The sequence below is a fragment of the Ciconia boyciana genome, chromosome 23, assembly GCF_034638445.1.
Source record: "Ciconia boyciana chromosome 23, ASM3463844v1, whole genome shotgun sequence".
NCBI lineage: Eukaryota > Metazoa > Chordata > Aves > Ciconiiformes > Ciconiidae > Ciconia > Ciconia boyciana.
In genome coordinates this window covers 3,538,158-3,557,153 of record NC_132956.1, presented here as the reverse complement: position 1 = coordinate 3,557,153, position 18,996 = coordinate 3,538,158, and the positions used below count along the sequence as shown (strand labels likewise).

At 64.9% G+C, this 18,996-nt stretch overlaps 1 protein-coding gene across 2 annotated transcripts in view; it reads right to left on the bottom strand.

The window, feature by feature from the left end:
* Positions 1–17,434, bottom strand: part of PLEKHA6 (pleckstrin homology domain containing A6) — a 48,707-nt gene extending 31,273 nt beyond the window's left edge. Inside the window, exon 1 of one of the 2 annotated variants that reach the window (XM_072844655.1) lies at positions 17,309–17,434. The gene's annotated coding sequence lies outside the window, so the exon portion shown is untranslated. The remainder of the gene's footprint in view (positions 1–17,308) is intronic. The other variant, XM_072844654.1, reaches the window with a different exon arrangement.
* Positions 17,435–18,996: the final 1,562 nt, after the last annotated feature.

The window sequence follows — 18,996 nt, the reverse complement described above, 5'->3', positions numbered from 1 at the left end:
GTCCCCACCCTGGCTCCCATGGGTCTAGAGGTACTCACAGCCCGCGACGCCCCAGCAGCACCGCAGCCCAGCTCCAGTTTTCGGACACCGACACGCAGCAAATTTTGCCTTCTCCAGTCCCGGCTGCCGTCCCGGGGGCGTCCGGGCTGCGAGTGCTCGTAAATAGCCTTGGACAAACATCTGCACGGCACCACCCCGCGCAGGCTGGAAAGCGAAGGGCTGCTGTGAGGATGGTTTTAATCATGATATAAGACCATCAAATGGCTAAAAAAACCACAGACGGGAGCGAGCTGTAAATAAGCACAGACACAGCGGCTGATAAGACCCATCGACAGTGGGGCTCGGCTCCCCGCGCCCACACAGCTTTTGGATTTCCCATTCCCCACACCCGTGCAGGACACAAAGCCACACGCTCCTTGCAAACACCCCAAGTTGGGAGCACTTGGAGGGCACAGGGCCTGGAGCAGGGTGCAGCGATGCTCTGGTGCAGGGTGCCTCTGCTCCCAGCAGTGGGTCTTGGGGCTCTGCTATTCCCACCGAGCCCACCCGGACAGGGAGCGGGGTGGATCAGCCGCGGCAGGTTGTACCGCTCCCTGCAGAGGCTCTTGATTGTTTTTGTCTAAATTACCAATTTTCCGCTGTCGGATCTCCCACAGGCTGCTCTCACTCCAGTGCTTTAGCAAACGGGTGCGCTCATACGGATGAAAAATAAAGTCATAAATGCAGCACCCCAGGGTGCGGGGGGCACAACGCAGCATGTTGCTCTGCTAACACCACCGTTGCCAGCCTGCTCGGCACCGCTGCCATCGCGGGACCCTGGCAGAGCATTGCCGGCACGCTTCCCATGGGTATTTGGGTTCGGGGAGGCTCTGGGTTAGGGGGTTGCTGGCTCTGCCCCAGCTCACGAGCTTTGCCATGCCGCTGCCAGCCCTCCAAGTGACTCATCGGCTGCTCTGCGCCCAGATCTCCCGCAGTCAAGTCCCGACGCATTCGGCACATTCCTGGCATAGCCGGCTGTGCCGTGCCATGCCGGCGCCGAGCCCCACACCTGCCAGAGCGGCATGCCTGGGTGGAGGCCGGCGGCACGCTCGGGTCTCTGCAAAGAGGTTCATGCATCCCTGGGTTTCATCACGGTCTGCTAGCCAAAATGGCCCAGCGTGGCCACGTGTGCCCGTGGGGATTTACCCCTGGGCAGGAGCAGCTCAGCTCTGCCTCCTGTGCCGCAGTGAAGCTGGCCCAGCCAGGGCTGTCATTGCGGGCAGCCTGTCACCCTCCCCAGCAGCACGGCTGCTGTCCCGGTTGCCTGCCTTCCTCGTGCAATGCCATGCTTCCCTTACATCATCATGGGTGTGATGGCGGTATATGGGGAAATTCTCCATTTTTAGATCTGATCCTGTACCTTCGCAGGCCTCAGAACAGCTTGTAACCGAGCTGTGACGCAACAGCGCACAGGTCTCGGTTGTGCAAGTGCATTGCACCAAATAGCTCCCAAGGACGGGGCGAGCACTGGCTCCGGGCAGCTCGGGGCTGGCTGAAGCTCTCCGACCCTGCAGCCGTCTGCAGCGCGTCCCACAGCCCCGGAGAGCAGTCCGTGATCACGTTGTGGGTGCCAGTGGGTGCAACGTGCAGAGCAGCCAAAAGTGCTCCCAAGTGCCCGGGAAGAGCCACCACGGCGGGGATCCGCCATGGGCAGGAGCCGAGCCTGGCACCCACGGATGCCTCCGATTCCTCCTGGCCCGAGCACCGACAGCCCCCAGCCGCAGAGCCGCCCGGGCGCATGCCCGTACCGCCAGCCGCTGTGTACAAACAGAGCGGGAACCAAAGGTCCCCCGAACTGGGAGGTTTGTTTTTAAGCAAACAGACCAAACCAAACACGCACAGGCTCCCCCCAGACCCGAGGCACTGGCTCGCGATCCGCTGCCTTTGCTGAGCTTGCCTCCGCCTCCGGCAGCGGTGCCATCCCGGCGTGGGTCATCCCGGGGGGGGAACCGCAGCTGAGCCCCCGAGCCCTGTGCCGAGCTGACACAGCCAGAACAGGTCTCCAGAGGCAGAGATAAATCACCGTGTCAAGGCTCTCTGCACCAAATCCCAGTGGCCCCATAAACCGCAGCTGACCAAGGCACTGGGCCCTGCTGCCGAGCTCGGAGCGGCTCTGCACCAGGATGAGGGCACTGGGGAGCCAGGCGCAGGGGATCTGCCAGCTCCCGCCTCCAGTGCAGCCGTCCCGGGGCACAGCCTCCGGCGGGCAGCTCAGGCTGGATGCTGACCGGTTCCTATTAATACCCACCAAGAGATCGTCTATCTGCAGGTGCTCGCCGTATCGAGCCATTAGCCTCCTCCACCGGCCATTAAACGCTCAGCCCAGCCATTAGCACCAGTGCCAGGACGGGCGCAGCAATTCCCTCGCTGCCCTCGGATGGGATGGCCCCAATTTTATTGCTGTCCCCAGCCCACCACACCCCGGCTGGGGCAGATGGGCACAGCTTCCTGGTGAATCACTGGTCCTTCCCAGCTTCCCAACCACGTCCTAATTAGTGCACGAAGCTGACAGCAGCCCCAGGGGGCAGCTGCAGGGGAAAAACAAGGAATTTGCTGGGGGAAAAGCAGAGGGAGCTGCAAACCTTCCGCATCCCTCCAGACCGGACCCTCAGAGTCTCCCAGGGTGGTGCAAAGCCAGCGCGGGGACAGGGCATGGCTCCGTGCCACCACACAGCCCTCATCTTGTTTCTCGTCCCCCTCCTTGCAGCCACCTCCGCAACAGTGCAAACGCCGTGGGTGAGTTTAGTAGCACGGCATCAGCTCTGCAGAACGAGATCTTCCCCTGAATGAAGTTTAGTCACTGTGGGATGTTTCCAATTGGAAATCAGGACAGTTCCAGGCTGAACGCATGCCAGCTTTCCACTTCCCAGAAATCCCATTTGCAAGAGAGCCTGTTGCTTGTTCCCCCTTCTCCCCCACCATCACGTAAATAAACGCCAGCCCAGCCCTCCCTCCGCCCCGGCGGGGAGATACAGCCTTCGGGCTCCGGCTGCAGCACAGCCCAGCCTGGCCACGCAGCCTCCGGCCCCAGCCCCGCGTCCGCTGCCGTGCCCGGGGAGGGAAGCCAGCAAGGACGGGAGTCGCTGAGCCGGGCTGGCGCTGGAGCTGGGCCAGTCCCGGCCCAGCAAGGGCCCTCGGTGATGCCTTTGCCGCCGGCGGCACAGCCTGGATGAGCCCTGCGCCAACGCGCCTGCCCGCAGCGTCTCCCCAGGGATACTCGCAGGCAGCAGGGGCCGGGGAGCTGCAATCAGGGTTAGTCAAGGGTAGCAAGCACAGTGGCTGCCCTCTACAAGGAACTGGTTTGCTCAGTGCTGGGAAGAGCCAGAGGCTTGTGCCAAGTTTCCAGAGGGCAGAGATGGGCTGGATACCCATGGGAAGAGCAGTTGGGCGCCGGAGAGGTGGGAGATCTCTTCGCCGGGTGCCTGCGGCACGGTGGCTTCTGCTTTCCTGTGGGTTTGGTTCAGGGGAGAATTCTCCGCATGCATGGAGACCAGTGTCCCCAGCCCAATCTGGCCCAGAAGTCACTGGGAATCAAGGGAACGGACAAGGGAGAGTGATCACAAACCTCAACTCCTTAGGAAACCAGTAAGTGGAAAAAAAACAGCCATGCACTTGCCTTGCCCCGATGTGTTCTCCCTCCCCATCCGTCTCCCTGCCCCAGCAGGACAGAGCAGGCACGATGCAGGGACCACAGCGGTGACATCCTAGCTCTGTGCTACGCTGGGCATCGCCAGAAGCTGCTAAAGGTCCCTCCTTGTCACAAAATTAATTAGTGGCCCTGCGGCACTGGGATGGAGTGAAGGACATGCTGCTGGGAGGAGGGAGCGCTTTGCTCCAGACCGGAGCCCGGTTCTTCACCCACCGTCACTGGAGCAATAGGGAGGAAGGAGCAGGATGGTGCCAGATCAGACTCAGCTACGGACCCACCACCCTGTCAGCGCTGGAGAGCAGTGCTGAGATCGCTCCCATCTCCCGGGGAATCCCGGCAGATGTCTGGGAGCAACGGGATGGAAACCACAGCCATCCCATGCTACAGACCAGAGAAGACCTACAACTGCCACGCACTGCTGCCAGCTGCCAAACAGGGGCCGCAGCACCCGCCGCTGCCCGGTGCTGGAGCATCCTCCAGCGCTTGCAGGGTGCTGGCATCGCCATCCCTCTCGCTGCTCTGCAAGACGGCAGCAGCTCGGCTGGGGGGTCTGGGGAGGAAGGGGCTTTTCCAGGCTCTGGGAAAGCAGAGGGAGGCATGGCAGGGCACAGCAGAGGGTATAGCAAGCTACAGCAGAGGGCTGCTTTAAAAAAGCCGTTCTTAAAACATCCCTTTAAACAGAACAAAGCAGGCAATGCAGCTGGGTCTCTCCCCCGGGAGGAGAGGTGATTTTAAGCAGCGCTTCCAGGAGATCGCAGCATGATTTCCCAGCCAGCTCAGCTAAGGGCAGGGACGGCGGCTGTCCCAGCCTTCAGAGCCAGACCGTGGCCCAGGGCACGGGCACGACCCCCTCCCAGCCATGAACCACCGGGTGGGCAGGATCCCACCCCGCATCCCGGATGGAAGCGGAGCTGTGTGTACGCGCTTGGGTGCCTCTGCCCCACTCCCAGCCTTGCCAGCCTTATCGTGCTGCCACACCTTCCATTTAGCTCCCTGCAAGGAGTTTAACCCCTGGGAGAGCGCAGCCAGGCTTTCCCGCGCGCCGTGCCCGTGCCCGTGCCCGGTGGGATGCGCTGCTCGCCTGTGGGCACGGTGCAAATGCCTCCACCGTGCTGACGCCCGGGGCTGCGTCCACAAGCCCCTCTCCTTGTGAACCCTTGCCCCATGAGCAGCTCTGCAGCCGTCCTCCAGCACAGCCCGACTCGCTGGCTGCCCCAGCGCAGTGCAAACCCCTCCAGCATTTCCATCCCCTTCGCTCCAGCCCTGGGGGCTCTTCCTCCATCCCCCTGGTTCCCCCCTTACCCCCGCTATGGGCCAGGCTGTGAGGGCAGAGCACCCAAAGCCGACACAGCCTACCTGCTCGCCGGGCGCTGCTGGGGCCACGGTGCCGGCCAAGGGGAAGGCGGTGGGCTCCGTGCCAAGGCGGGGAGCCCCGGGCTGGCGGGGAAGGGGGAGAAGCGTCGGCCGCCTCCAAGAGCCGCCACGTCCGAGCGCGGCAGGGACGGCCCGGCTGATAAGCGAGGTCTGAAATCTGAAACTGCAGGTTGGCTCCTTCCTATATAAACAGGCGCTTGCACACACACACCCCCCTTGCGCTCCAGCTCTCACGCCACTCCCGCTGCTCCCGGCCACGCCAGGCACCCGTCAGCCCTCCACCGGGGACGGCCATGCCGCCCAGCCGGCGGCCACTGCTGCCCGAGCCCCTTGGTGCCAGTCCTGGCCCCGAACGCGCTGGCACCGGCTCAAAGCGAAGCCTGACGCTGGTTTATGTCATGTCTCAGATGTATTTTCATTCCCCAGACAGCTCGCCCTCCAGGCAGTGGGAGCGGGCTCTGTGCTTTGGGAAAGGAGCAAGGACCCACTGGCAGGCACTGGCCAGGCACCACCTGCCTGGGTGCTAAAACCAGCAATATGGGAAAAGCAAACAGTGCAATCTTTAACCTCGTGAAATGGGTCAGAGGGACTCAGCACCATGCTGGAGCATCTGACGGGGTGCCTGCGGTCATAGAAAATCTCAGTCCCCCTCGCCCAGCAGCGATGGGCGCTGATGCCATGTGCACGACCCAGGGTGGTGGGTGCCCGTCACCATCCCTGCTGAGCAGTGCACGCAGCTGAGCCCCTCCACTCGCCGGGGCCGTGGCAGCCGACAGCCAGCGCACGGCCGCGCCGTGCCACCGCGGGACTTCCTCGTGCCAGCGCTGCCATGGCCGTGCTTCCTCCAGCGGGAGGAAACACTCAAGAAGGCAAAACCCTGCCCTGTTTTTCCCAGTTCTCCAGGCTCACCTACAGCCCAGAACCGGGGCGGCCACATACCATCGGCGAGGCTGAGCTGCGCGCACGGCTGCTTGCTTCACCCCAGCTCCAGCCCGTGGGGCGAGCGGGGCCATGTGGTGCACCCTGCTTGGGGACGCGGGGCCGGTCCCAGGCATTGCCTGCGGGAAAGGGGAGTCCCAAAACTGCTTTGCCTGCTGGGGGTGAAGCCACTCTGTGGCACGGAGAGGGTCTCGGCGAGCACATCCATGAGGACCTCTCCACTGCACGACTGCACGTGGCATCCCCGTGCTGGGGGGAGCTCGGGGCTGAGAAGGGGCAGCTCATATCTGGGGGCTGCCGGCTCTGCATGAGCGCAGCCCAGGGTTTCCCTGCGCTCCTGGAGCTGGATCCAGCCGAGGAGTTTCCATCTGGGATGCAACGATCCCCACAGTGCTCTGAGCCAGCTCCCCGCCCCGGTTGCACAAGTGGCCCTGGGGCGCTGCCGGGCTGTGCACAAACAATAACAACCTGTTTACGAGCAGGCAGCACGAGGCCCTGGTTGCGGGCAGGGCATCGCCCCAGCCACCTGCCTCCAGAGCTCTTATTGCCCCACCTGATCACGGGGAGGAAGAGCGGGAGACGCGCCGATGCCCAGTCCAGCTGCCCACGGCTCCCCAGGCACCCTCCGCCATTCATTCCCCCCGGGGCTGCCACCGGAGCCCCCACCAAAACACCACCGCAGCACGAGGACCCTTCCCAGCACAGGCACTGGCACTGGCACTGGCACGGCAGGTCTGCCCTGTGCAGCACCCTGACCCCCAGCATCTTGCAAAGGTCCTTTGGAAGAGCAAATTTGCCTTCGGAGAGCCCGGATTGACCGGGTGCAAGGGGGATGAGACGGCCTCAGGCAGGGATTTCCTCCCCAGGGCCACCCCGAGGGACGTCGGCCCCTCCTGCCCCACCGTGATAGCACCCACCATGCCCTGCAAGCAGCCCTGGCACCGGGCAGCACTTCTGCACGAACATCTCCCCTCTCTGGCTCCTCCAGTGCACACCGACATGGCCCAGCAGCGCCCAAAATTGTCTTCTTCCAGCAAACCATAAATCCACTGGGAACGAAGCAGAGACCACCAGCACGGTCCAGGGCTCCTACTGGCACAGACTGACATTTTGGGAGTTGGGGAGAGAAGCCAGGGATTCCTCCTCAGGTATTTTGAATACACCACTTCTACTTAAGCAGCTAAATGAGCCCACAGCTGTCATCTTGGCCTAAAAATGGGGGTTTTTTGCACTTTCTTTTGCTTACAAAGAAGGGATGGGGTCAAACCTGACACGCAGTTCCCAGCCCCAGTTTCTGCGCCATCCATGCAACGGAAGGCACATCCTCCACCCGCCGGCGGGAGCACGGCAGCCGTGGGGGGGGCTGCTTCGTGCTCCCACCCCTGCACACCGAGGTGTTGGGGAGCCGAGCCACGGAGGGACCCCGCACCGGTGTCCCCACCCCGAGTAGGGGGACTTGGCCCCCACGGTGCATCCCTGCTGCCCACCTGCACCGGGACACAGAGCATCGCTCCCCCCCGCCAACCCGCGCCTGAACCCAAGGTCCTGCTTATCTGCAGCACAAGCATGTCTGGTGATAAGCCCAGTGCATGAGGGATAAGATAAGGCCCCGTGCAGCCTCGCTCCTATCACAAGCCCTTCCTCCGGCGCTGCGCCCCAAGGCTGAGGGGTGCTGCACCACGTAAACACCCCCCCCAGCACCCCTCACCCCCCACCCCCCCCCGCGGCACGCACACAACCGCTCACTTTGATGAGCTTTAAAAGATTCATTACATTCACACACAACAGTTGCTTGTTGTTTCTAAATCAGACAATCCGCTTGATTCGGGGGGGGGAGCAAGAACAAAAACCACACATCAAATCAAACAATTTGTCTGGGGAAACCTGGCAGCAAAGGCGGGGGGGGGGGGGTGACGGGGAGGGGAGAGGCGCACACAACCCGATGGCATTAGGCTCGCAATAAAAACTGGAATTGCTAATCATTGCTGCTCAGCTGACCTGAAAGAAGAGATGCTGCCGAGGAAAACAAACCCACAGGACGCGAGCGTGGGGCACGTGGACTTCACCCGGGGCTGGCGCACACACCTGAGCCTTCCTTGGATGACTTCTCCTCCTCCTCACTGCCTCTCAGAACCGGGGCTGAGCATCCCTCGCAGGGCAACGCCACATCCCAGGGTGGGAAGATGCAAACCCACCCTGGGAGGGGAGAGAGCGGCTCTTGGGGCCACCCCAAAAGATGGTCTCTCCCCTGGTGCCCGTCCGTAGCCAGCCCCTTCTCCCTCCCACCCGAACTCAGTGCCCGCAGCGCCTGGGCACGGCGAGGGGAGGAGATGGGGTGGATTGGCAGGCTCGGTCCCATTCCCAGGATCTACAAAGGGGATCTGCCAGCGCATGGGCACCCCCACCTCCGGCAGAGCCAGCTTGGCCTTTCAAATAGGAGGACTGAGGAAAAAAAAGACCAAAACAACTCCCCCCACACGCATGTTTGCCTCCCAGCATCCGTGCCAGGCTATAAATACCCGGCACTCTCCGTTCCGGCTGCGGGGTGGGGGGGTTTAAATGGGACCGGAGGGAAACGGCCCCGCAGCGTGGGAGGAAGGGAGAGGAGCCCCCTTCTCGCCCGGCGGCACTGGGGGGGACGTGGGGCCAGGATGGGGTGGTTCTTCCCCCAGGGCAATGTGGGAGCAGGGCACGGTGGCCACGGGCTGGGCAAGCTGGACCCCGTCAGCAGGGTGGCCGTGCCAGCGGGGTGGCCGTGCCACTGGGGACAAGCGGGGGCGAGGCAGAGGAAATCCCCAAAGGGCCCTGGAGGCAGCGGGGCAGGTGCCAGGAAGGAGTGAAAGGCAGTGCTGATAGGCACGGGGCAGCCTGCCAGGCTGGCGCAGGCACTGCGGGGACACACCGCCTCCCTCCCAGTGCCCCCAGTGCCACCCGCTGGGAGGAGCAGAGACAGGAGGGGGGCAAGCGCAGAGGAGACCCCTCTTTCAGGACATCCTGCCCCAGATCTCTCCATCCCGCTCCCAGGAGGAGTGGAGCCAGTGTTGACCCCACGGGCAGGCACCCACCCGCCCCAGCACCCTGCAGAGGAGGACGGGGCTCAGGGTGCGATGCCAGGGGGCTGCGGGGAGCAGCCTGGGGCGGGGGAAGCCCTTTTAAGTGCAGCCCCGCCACAGGATTGCTACCTCATTACAGAGCAATTACAGACTAATTATATGATGGTAACACCCAAACCCCGATCAGGAAATGGGACTGCTGGGTGCCAGATAGTGCACACGTGCACAGGCGCACACACGCACGCACACTCACCCCACGAAACCTCAGGAGCTCTCTGGAGAGGAGACAGGATGCATCAGAGGGAGACATCTGGCCCGAGAGAGATCTTTGGCTCCAATCCCCACTATGCTGGCTCTGTGCCTCAGTTTCCCCACTTGTGGCTGGGCATCCCACTCCCAGCCGCTGCCCTGCCCCAAAATCACTGACCGTGGCTCTGCCTCGGCGAGGAGCATCCCCATCCCACCAGCCCCATCCCGCCGCCCTCCCAAGCCAGCAGCGGGACGCTGCTGCCAAGCCCCAGTCCCACCGGGCTGGGAGCTGGGGTCTGTGCCACCCCACTGACCACGAGCATCCTCCCGGGAGCCGGAGCGGCCCCAAGAGCCCGCTCCCAGCGGGGCCAGTGCTATGGTGGCACCCGGACTGGGGCCACCCTGCCACCCCCGGGACAGGGCAGCCCTGCTCTCGGCCACCCCAAACCCCCCGTGAGCGTGTGCCCAGGACGGCTCCTAACAGCAGGTAAACTTTAACCGCATAAATAACATTCCTGTTGGATCCCCGTCGGCACAGCCCTTATCTGCGGAGGGCTAGCGCAGGCCTGTCTGCAGCCCGGAGAGGCCACTGGCCCTATCGCCGTGCCCAAGGACGCCGGGGAAGGGGACAGCTCGCCAGGAGCGTGCGGGGCCGACAGTCACGGGCAGGAGCCAGACCCTCCCCACCGGCACCCCGCGCTCTGCCCCGTCCCCCCGCAGCACCGTGAGCCCGTCCCGGGCTGCTAGGGACCCTCGGGGATGGGGGGGACGCTTCACCACCGGAGCCTCCTGCGACGGCAGCGGGGGACAAGGTCACGCCAATAACAGATTGCAGCTAGCAGGGAGGAGATGCGGGGAGGACGGGGACAGGATGCGAAGAAGCAGCGCTGATGGCTGGTGAAGGGCCTGGCATCTCCAGGCACACGGGGAGAGATGGGAAACGAGCTCTTTCCTCCCCTCCAGGAACTCATCACCGCGATTGCAACTGAGTGTTGGAGCCCAGAGGCCCTGGAGTTTGCACGTAGCTCTTGAAACCCTCATCTCCCTGACAAGCGGGAGAGCAGCCGGCAGCCAGAGCCGGAGCTCTGGGTGGCCCCTGCAAAAGGTCACTGCATTTGCACATTCACAAAACATGCATTGAAAAAAAATTAAAAAAGGAGGGGAAAAAAAAAAATCCCGCGCTCGCACAGCAGATCCGGCAAACGCACTGCGGGAATATCGGCACGGCGGAGGAGCCGGCGAACACCAGCCCACCCTGCCCCAGCCGGGGGTCCCCCCAGCCCCCAGCACCCCAGACTTGGCAGGCTGGCACCATGCAATTGGCTTTAAAATAATCAGACCCAGGCGAAACCAGCAGATTTGTATCTCCTGATTTGCTTTCGCTTTCTGGGCCCTGAGGGTGCAATTGCATTTTCAAATTCTCTGGAAGAATAAAGGCTAGAAAATTAGTTTCAGTGCATCAAGCAGATGGCCGGGGGCTGGGGCTACGGGGGACCTCCTGCCCCCCGAGCATCCCCCTGCCAGGGAGGGGCACAGCTGAGCCCCCCACCAGGGCTGCAGGGCCCTGGGGTGCGGGTCCCAGCTGTGGGACCCCTGCAGCCAGCCTGGCCCCGAGGACGGCTGCGCAGGGGGACACGGGGACAAGTAACAAGCGATGGTGACTCCAGGGACCGCGAGGATGGGGGTGAAAAGGGAGAGCAGGAGCCTGGAGCGGGAGCTGAGCCGCCTCCGGCCGCACTCGCGGCGGGTCGGGGATGCTGAAGCTGCATGAGCTGCTCCTGCCAGCACGGCTGGAAACGGGCAGCACCGTCTCGCTGCCCCACACACCCTGGCCTCATCCTGCACCCGTCCGCCGGGCCCCGAGGAGAACATAACCCCCACACCACCAAATCACGCGAGGGTTTTACACGGCTGGAGGTGAATCCCTGCAGAGCCAGGGGGGATTCACCTCCCATAACCACAGCGAGGGGCAGAGATCGCGGTGAAGGAGGGGAGGCTGGGCTGAGCCGCTGGCACAAGCGGGCGACTGTGCTGAGCCCACACCGAGCTGCAGCCGGGCTCACCCTCGCCAGCCCCACCTGCGCCGGCACAGCCCTTTGAACCCAGCTAGTCTGGGCTGTAATTAGCCTTCGCCCGCCGGATCACAGGCACCGCACCACCCACCCGCCGGCTGCAGCTCAGCACCCGCCACGGAGGGGCCGGGACCTCCCACCCCTGCTGGGTCCCTACAAACCCTCCTGGGTGCCAGGCCCAGAGCAGGCGGCATGAGGCTGCTGGGGGCAATGCCAGTGGGATGGAGTTTTTAAGTTCCCGCCAGCCTGGGATGCTGCGCCCAGCGCTGGCTCTGCCACAGGCATACACACCCCATCCTCACCCAGCACGGTCTCCCCCCGGGGCCCAGCACCCCAGGGAGGGTGCTGAGCCTGGCACCCACTGCATCGCTCAGGTATGCAGCAGCTCCGCCGCTCGGGCGCCCGGCCGGTGCCCCGGGAAGCGGTGAGCGTGGGGCTCGCTGCGCCGGCTGGTGCAGAACCGGCCGAGCAGGGCTGGGAGGCAGCCGGTGCTGCCGGCACTGCCAGACTGGTCTTGGCTGTTCTGCCGGGCGCCAGCCACAGACGGGAGCCCGACCCACGGCACATCATCCCCCGGCTCTCTGGGGCAGGAGCGGCACTCCCACCCCAGCTGCACCCAGAGAGGCAGCTCCCGCTCAGCCCAGCCCCAGCTGAGCCCGGCGATGCCGGTGCCGGTGCCCCCACTGCGGTAAAGGCAGTCGGCAGCCACACGCCTGTTTCCAACGTGGTGTCAGGGTGGCCCTTACCTGGCTGCCAGCAGCCGGTGCGAGGCTCCAGGCCCTGGCAGCACCGAGCTGCCTGTGCTGGCTGCGCTGCCGGAGCGGCCACGCTGCTGCTGCCGGCAGTTACGTAAGGAAGCCTCGGAGGCGAGCGCTGGCTCCAAGTCCCCGGCGACTGCAGGCAGGCGGAGAGGAACAACAGCCTCTCGGTGCTCGGCAGGCACGCGCAGCCCTGCCAGCGGCGGCAGCGGGAGGAAGATGGGTGCCGGAGCGGTGCACGGTGGGAGGACGCGGGAGGATGCTCTCTGCTCGGTCACCGTGCGAGCCGTGGGGACAAGCCCCAGTCCCCAGCCCCAGTGTCCAACGCCAGTCCCCCAGGGGCTGGGGACACTGCGAGGACGAGGACGGTACCTGGCGAGGGGAGACGGTGGCAGTGGAAGGGGCAGCCCGAGCCCCACGTTGGCCAGATCCTGCCTCCCTGCTCTGAGAACAAAGGGCTGCGCTGCAAAGGCTCTGGCCGCCACTTAATTACCAGCGGGACCAGGCGGCTCAGAGCAGCCAAGCTGTCACCCGAGTCCCGCAGAGCAGGGACGGGAACTCCTCTGCTTTAAATAATCAGGGGAGCATCGAGCGGCTGTTTTGAGACCCGGCGTGGTGGGGATGTGGGGTGGTGGAAGAAAACCCCGAGCTGCTCTGGTCTGCGGGGCAGGCAGCGGGGCAGGCAGCGGGGCAGGCAGAGGGGCAGGCAGAGGAACAGGCAACGGGGCAGGCAGCGGAGCAGGCAATGAGGCAGGCAGCGGAGCAGGCAACGGGGCAGGCAGAGGAGCAGGCAACGGGGCAGGCAGCAGGGCAGGCAGCGGGGCAGGCAGCAGGGCAGCCAGGGAGATGGGCCAGCGGGACACAGCGCAGGGAGATCACTGACAGGGCGTGGGGGGATCACCAACACAGCGCAGGGTGTTTGGAGCAGGGCGTTTGTCGACAGGATGCCAGGCACACACAAAAGCAGTCTCATTATCCCCTAATTAGTGCCTTGCCAGCTCCTGCAATTAACACCCATGCAAGCGGCTGTTGTTGAGGTAAACAGAGGGTTAGAAGCACCCTAGAGAGCTGGGGGCCCTGGCAGGGTGCAGACCACCCATGGGCATGCACAGAGGAGCAGGTGGCCCCGATGCTGAGCCCGGGAGGGTCTGAGCCCCCTCCCCGAGCCCCTCGGCTGCCCCGGGAGAGCCTGCCAGGGCCGGGCAGGGCACTCTCGCCCTCGCTGCGAGGCTGCCCTGCACCTTGCAGAGAGCAGCGCGGCAGCGGCAGGACCTTGCGAGGCTGGTGGCACTGCCCAGAGCATCCCAGGGCAGCGGGCCATCACCCAGCACGGCGTGGCAGGGAGCACCCATGCTCGGCAGGGAGAGGAGGAGAGAATTTCTCCCGAGCTCAGCCCGTGACTTGGGAGCAGCCGGGGTTGGACTCCAGGTCCTGCCTCGGAGGTGGCCGAGCCACACGCCCTCCCGCACAGCACACGCTGGCAAGGTGTTTATCCAAAAGTCATCTCCTTTAGAAACATCAAAGGAAAGCAATCGCCCAGGTCTTAAATGGCCTTTCTCCAGCTGACCCAGAAACACGGATCGAGAGCTGTCTCATCCCTTAATTGAGAAGTTGGTGACTTTGAATCTTTATTAAAGAGCTTTGGTGAATTCACAGATTAAGGGCACAACCAGCCACCGCGATCATCCAACCTGATTCCCTGCATACCACGACCGGAGCAACCTCGCCCCGCAGCCGCTGCTCCCCGGGGAGCCCTCGCCGGGCTCTCGCCGGGCTCTTTGCCCTGCTGCGGAGTGAAAACTGAAATAAAACCAGAACCGCGCTGGAAACCAGGAAGGCCCCAACCTGCCTGCACAGAAACAACCCATTCCCAGGGTTTTTTCCAGCTTCGGATGCTGGAAGGAGCAGGCAGGGCTGCGGGGAGTGGGGGGGGCAGAGTGCGTGTGCCCCCTCCCTCCCTCTCCCTGCAGGTCACCTCTGCCTTCGTCTGCCCATCGTCCCATGCCGGGGGATGCTCTCCAGCAGTGCCATGAAATCAGGGGTGTTTTGGGCAAGGGCGGCTGGCAGGGCACAAGGCACCCACCTCCCCGCATCACGGTGCTGCCCATGGGGCGGTGGGAAGGGGCTGCGTGGCCACCACCGGAGCAGGGCTTCCCCGGGCGGGTGCGGAGCTGCCAGATCCCAGGGAAAAATGAGGCTAAAGAGGAGACGGCACATTCCTCAATGTACTATTTCTGCCTGCTGCGGATTATCGTGTTTCAAGCTAAGGAAAACAGAAGGGGGGGATGCTACTACAAATGCCTGAGAGAGAGGAGCAGCTAAGGAGCTGAGCTTTCCCCTCCAGTGAGCAAAGAGAGGCAGGAGAAATCCCCAGCCCAGCTGATTCCCAGGGGCACAGATGGAGCAGAAAACAACCCAAGACCCTGCCCGGCTGCTAAGGGTTCTAGGCAGCCCCGGCAGCCTCGAGGGGGATTAAGCCCCACGCTGCCCATCTGGGTCGGCGTTTGCGCCCGATGCCAGGCCTGGCCGCAGAGCAGCAGCACGGTGGCGTGCAGGGGTGTGCACACACACGCACACACACACGCACGTCGTGCCACGGTGAGCCACGGCCGGCAGACAGGGCGATGCTGGTGCATCTTCCCCGTGGTGGGGAGCAGCCCGGGGCGGGCATGGCTGCCAGCACCCTCACAGCAGCCGGCACCGGGTACAGCCGCTTCACCCCAGCAGCCCCAGGCGTGGAGGTCACCCTCCTGCCTGCTCCTGCCTGTCCCTCCTCTCCCTCGTCCTCGCCAGCCCCGGCTGCTGCTCCCGCTGGTTTCTATGGGAACTTGGCAGGAAAACACGGTTTCCAGCGAGGCCAGCGCCGGCCCCGGCAGCCCAAACCCAGGCGGAGAGCTGCCCCATCACCGGGTTTGCCTGGGGGACCCCTTTGCCTGGCCTTGCCCAGGAGGGCAGGGACACCTCGCCACAGCCCCTCTCCCCGAGGGGACAGCCAGGGACGTGGGCAGGGCGATGGGGTGCTCGGAGTCAGGTTGGCGCTGGTGGCCCAGTGCAGAGGGATGGGTGCCACGGCCCGCCAGGCTCCCCGGCATGGGCTGGGGGTGCTGGGGCTGCTCCCCTCAGGCAGGCTCCAGCTGAGGCAGCCAGAAACCAGCCAGAGGGGACAGGCTTTGCAGTCACCATGTGATTTTTAGCAGACGCTCAAGAATTTTAATGCCTTAGCCACCCCCTCTCCGGGAGTCTTAATCCCAGCTCTGGGTCCCTGAGGGGCTGGCTCAGGGTGGGCGACGGGGCCGGGTGTCCCTCAGCCATGGCTCCTGCCAGGTGGAGGAGGGAAGGAGGCTCCCTCGGGGCCACACGAGGAAGCCTCGTCCTCTCCTGGCAGAGTGAAGGGGACAAGAGGGACCGGCAAAGATCAGAGTGGGACAGGAGCTCTCCTTCTCTGCAAGGAAATGCCAGCGGGATTCAGGGGAAGGAATCAGAGTGGCTGCATGCACAGACACAGCCCAATGTGTATGCACATGTGTGCACACGCATGTGCGTGGCTGTGCACCACAGGACGAGCCATACTGGGAGCGATGGCGCGGGAAGCAGCGGTCCCAGCTCCTGCCCTGCGCTCAGCCCTGGGGATGCACAGTGGGATGCACAGCAGGATGCACAGTGGGATGCAGATGCTCTTGACGTGGAGAAGTGGGAGAAACCAACGGGTGCTGCTGATTCCCAGCTGCAGAGCAGCACGCAGCGCCACAAACAGCCTTGCCTGCCTGGAAGGATGTCTCCCCCAGCAAATGCCACCCTGGTCCCCTCTGTGCTCATTCCCTGGCAGGTCTGCCTGCACCCCTCCACACCCCGGGATGGCCACGCACCCCCTCCCCAGCTTCCCTCCCGCCTCCCCGCACGGAGGGATTACACAGCCGCTCCAGCAGCCATCTGGACCCAAGGGACCACGGCGCACGTCACGGGCGGGATGGAGGGGCCAGGCGATACAGATCAAAACGGTGCACACAGGACTCGGCCCTCCCACGCCACAGCACAGCCCTCGGAGGATGGCAAAGACCCTGCAAAGAGGTGATGGAGGGGCTGGACCTCCCTCCGCAGAGGGGCACCGCGGCTGGAGCTGGGGTCCCCCCCAAGTCCCAGGGGAGGATGGCCCAGTGCGGCCAGTCCAGCCCCTTCCGCTGTCGTTTAATAGACTCGTGGCGAATTTAACATGCCCCATCATGTGATGAATCAGACCCTGTTCCTTCAGATCTAACAGCGGCGCAACAAAGCTGCGATTGACTGCTTGGGGTAGTGGCTGCGGCTCACGCGCCGTCTCCGGCACTGCCAGACACCTCGATGCTGGGGGGGCCAAGCAAGCACAGCATCTCGCAGGCAACACGCATCCCCGAGGCCGTTCGCTCTTGCTCTCTGCCGAAGAGGGGGAGGCTGGTTCTCCGCTAACAAGCAGGCAGCGAGACGGGAGCCACAAAGCCCAGAGAAACGCTCGGGTCCCTGAGAAGCGTCAGATGACATCTTGGGCTCCATCCATCATAGCCCATCCTGGCTGCGACCTCAGCAAAGCGCCCAGCCACGGGGACCAGCCCCGGCACGCAGGGTTGGGGGGGTCTGGCCCATCCGAGCCCCTGGTCACCATCACGGGGGTTTGGGGGTGCTGAGCCAGGCCTCCAAAAGCCGGGTCTCTCCCAAAGCCTCGGTGCTGCCTACCTGTGCACAGAGTCAGGTCCAAGCCTGGGGGACCTCAGTCCTCAGTTGCGGGGTCCGGGGACACGAGCCAGCACATAGCACACAAACACGCCACAGGGACAGCTCAGGGGGTCCCCGCTTCTCACCGAAAGTGTGGCAGGAGGAGCTGGGGGGGGGGGTGCAGGGGGACCCTGGCCCCCAGCCCCTCGGGCAGCCGGGATGTGCTGGCCCCCGCAGCGCACCCTGCGCTGGCCATGGGGAGCGCTCAGGTCACCCCGGGGGGGGCTGTGACCGCCCCCCCCCCCCGGGTGGAGCACAGGTCCCCCCCACCCTCCCCTCGGAAAGCACCCCCTGCACGGCTCGCTCCCCTCCCGCCCGCCCCACGGCACAGTCCCCGATGGGGGGATGCTCCGCCGCCCCCCCGCAGCGCCCGGGAGGAGGAGGAGGAGGAGGAGGAGGAAGGAAAGGAGCCGCGCTGGGGACACTCACCGTGCGGAGCGGGCAGCGGCCGGGGCCCCCCCGCTGCCTACGGCCGCAGCATCCTCCCGGCCGGCCCCAGCCCCAGCCCCAGCCCCAGCCGGAGCCGCAGCCCGAGCCCCAGCCGGAGCCGGAGCGGGAGCGGGAGCTGGGCATGCTCGGGGGCCGCCGAGCGGCACGTGATGCCGGGCTGGCACCGAGCACCGCGGGGGGGCCGCGCCTTCGCCCCCGCTGTCGTGTGTGTCCCCCCCCCCGCTGTCCCCCCGGGGGACACCGCACTGCCCTCTCCCAGCATCGCTTGGGGGGAGCTGCCACCGCGCCCCCCCGCAGCACTTGGGGGGGCGGCTGGACCTCACTGCCCCCCCCCGCACACCCCCTGCATCCCTGGGGGAGCAGCCTGGACCACGCTGCCAGCCCACATCCCTTGGGGGCTGCAAGCGGGACTTGCGCTCCCCCCCCCGCCCCCCGCTGCATCCCAGCATCAGGGGCAGCCTGGACCGCGCTCCCCCCCGCGTCCCGCAGCTTTCCGGGCAGGGGCACCCATCAGTTCCCAGCCAGGCCCAGGGGACCCGCTGCAGCGGGTCAGGCAGCACTCCCAGGCTCTGCACCCCAGGGAGAGCTGAGCTGCCTGCAGGGAGAGGATGCAGCACCCGGAGGACGGGTGGCAAAACAGCTCAACAACCGCAGCTTGTTCTCTGGAGCACAAAGGCCACCGCTCGGTCCCCTGGGCCGTGCCAAGGGCCAGGGATGGCTCAGGCAGGGCTGGCAGGATCCTTCCCCAGCCCTGCTCAGGCCCCCAGCCCTGGCCTGGTGGCAGGGTGTCCCCCGCTCTGCAGAGCCGGGCACTCGCAGAGGCGCTGGGGAGCTGCAAACTCCAGCCCTACAGCAATGGCACCGTGCCCTGATCTATGGCACTGCCCTACTTCTGCCTGCCAGAGCTGCCAGGCACCACGGCTGGGACCCCGTCTGCACCCAGCCCGCGCGGCCGGAGGCTCAGACCCTGCAGCACGCAGGGACCCTTCATCCTCCGCAGCTGAGCTGGCGTGGGGAGGGACATGGGCTCTCCAGGAAGGAAAAACTGGCGGCTGCCCTTGATTCTATAATCCCCCCATTAGCCACACGGCCTTAGGGGCAGGGGAGGGGGTTGGCTTTCACTGGGTGCTCTGCGTCCTGCATCTCTCCCTCCTTCCCCCCCGGTAATGGGCAAAATCCTCCCTCCCCTCCCTCCCTGCCAGCCCACAGCAGAGGGACCCCCACATCCCCGAAGTTACACGCTGTGCCTGCGAGTCGTTCCCTCTCCAAGGTCACTGTCCCCAGCCATTCCCCTGCTCCACAGGCCGTGGGGACCGGCCGGGGCAGCTCTACACCCCACTGCCCTCCTGCTGCCCAGGATAGCTCCGAGAGCTGAAAAACAGCCCAGGAAGCCCATGAGCAACTGGGGAGCTGTGCTGCTCTCGGGGAGCCCCCCAGCCCTAAGCACCAGCCGCATGTGCACCCCAGCCAGGCTGGAGGCCGGTTGTTCCCTACCCCCTTGCACAGACAAGAGGTGCATGGTGCTGCCACATCAGCTCCCAGCCGCATCTCAGCCCAAAGGCACAGACACAGTCGGGTCTTTTCTTCTGCAGGCAGAGAGCTGGAGGCAGGAGCGGGGTGGAAAAGAGCACTTTTACTAGCAGTGCTTCCCCACGGGAGCACCCAGC